General features: G+C 61.7%; 1 pseudogene; it reads right to left on the reverse strand.

Annotated features, from left to right (window-relative positions):
* Nucleotides 1–309: 309 nt before the first annotated feature.
* LOC116545493 lies at nucleotides 310–1,742 on the reverse strand (annotated as a pseudogene).

Raw genomic sequence — 1,742 nt, forward strand, 5'->3', positions numbered from 1 at the left:
GCTTCTGCCTCCCACACATCCCCTGCAGCCCCCTATGGCTTCTGAAAGGCCCCCTACACCCTGGGGGCATGCTTTGGCTTGCAAGAGGCAGCACTGTGCCCAGAACCTGGACACAACGTTCCCAGCTTCTGACACCCATTAGGAGGGGGGCGGAGATGGTGTGGGGCCTGCTCCCAGGGGCTTAGGGCATTGTCCTGGCCCTGCCAGCAGGCTGTGACATTGCCCAGACCCCAACTCTGCCCCAGCCCTTGGGGCTGACCCCATGCTGGTCATGTCCTGCCAGAACCCCCACCAGTTCCACCCCTTGCCTCAGTCCATCATGGCCTCAAGCATCTCCAAAAACAGCTTGAATATGGGTGCCTTGCTCTCCGGCTTCACCCCATAGAGATGGGCCAGCACTTTGCCTGCTGTCTGGTGGAGGAGCAGTCATGTGAGCAGCAGGCTGCCCGCCCATCTCCGCTCAGCACCCCCTCCGGGGCCAGCCTGGCCGGCTTTGTACTCCAGCAGTGCCTCGTGCAGGGCTTCTCACAGCTGTTCCGCAGCCTCGGCATCTTCAATGTGCACAGTCTGAATTGGCAAGGGCCAGGACCTTCAAGAGGATGTAGTCCTCTTGCTCCAGCTGGAGGGCCTGCAGTCACTGCACCAGCTGCAGCAGGGCAGCCCCCAGTTCCTCCAGACCAGCTGCCGGAGCCCCCTCTTCATCCAGGACTAAGTCCTCAGCAAATGCCAGCTCATCCTGCAGTGGCAGTGAGCGCTGGGCCACACCCAGCACTGGCACTTTCATCCACATGCTCTGCAGTACTGACGTCTGCTCAGACAGCCACAGCGGTGAGAACCCTGGTATGCTCTTGGTCCAGCTGATGGTGACCATGATCTCAGTGAAAGAGGTGACAGAGGGTACCTATGGCTAGGAGGTGCCCATCAGGGCCCATGGGGTAAGGCATGGCATAGAGCTTCTTAGGCTCAACCACCAGCAGATGAGACACCAGTGCATTTACTGGGGCTGTCTTCCAAGGTCCTCCAGCTACTGCCAGGGGCCCAGCAGGGAAGGGGTCTAGGAAGGGCAGCAGGTCCACCTCTGGCCGCCCCTTGTACTTCTGCCACCCACCCCGGATGCAGTCCAGGCACACTCCCTCCTTGAGCATGCCCACCCACAGGCACCTGGTGAAGCAACAGGCCTGGCAGGCCTTGCGTCCCTGCTAGATGATCTCACAGTCGTTGGAAGCGGGACAGCCGTACTTGATGCTTCCCTGGATGGCCCTCTTGAAGAACGCTTTGCAGGCCTCACAGGATGCCACACCATAATGGTAGCCAGAGGCCACGTCCCCACAGGCCAGGCACAGGCACTTGGGCAGGGGGCTGAGCACCTTCCCACCACCCTGCTCACCAGGCTCAGTTCCCTCCCCGTCCTCCTCTTCCTTATGGCCTGGCAGGCAGTGGGTGGGAGCTGGACCAGTGGCCAGGGCCACAGGAGGCTGGGTCTCTATCTCTGAGGAACCCTTTGGACTGTCGGGGCTGGCTGGCTCTGCCTTAATGTAGAGAGGTTCAATGCCCACCACCTGGCTGGACATGGTGCTGGTCACCTCAGGCTCCAGCAGGGCTGGGGGGCAAATATTGGGGCCGAGTGGCCGGGAATGCCGGGGTGAGCTGGGGGCCTCAGGCAGCCCCTTCTCAGCCACCTCCTCTGGCCATGCCACCCCACCATGCCACATCCCCTCACTCAGCAGCACCGCTGGCTGCTT

The sequence above is a fragment of the Sapajus apella genome, unplaced genomic scaffold, assembly GCF_009761245.1.
Source record: "Sapajus apella isolate SASKATOON/1434 unplaced genomic scaffold, GSC_monkey_1.0 scaffold277, whole genome shotgun sequence".
Lineage (NCBI taxonomy): Eukaryota > Metazoa > Chordata > Mammalia > Primates > Cebidae > Sapajus > Sapajus apella.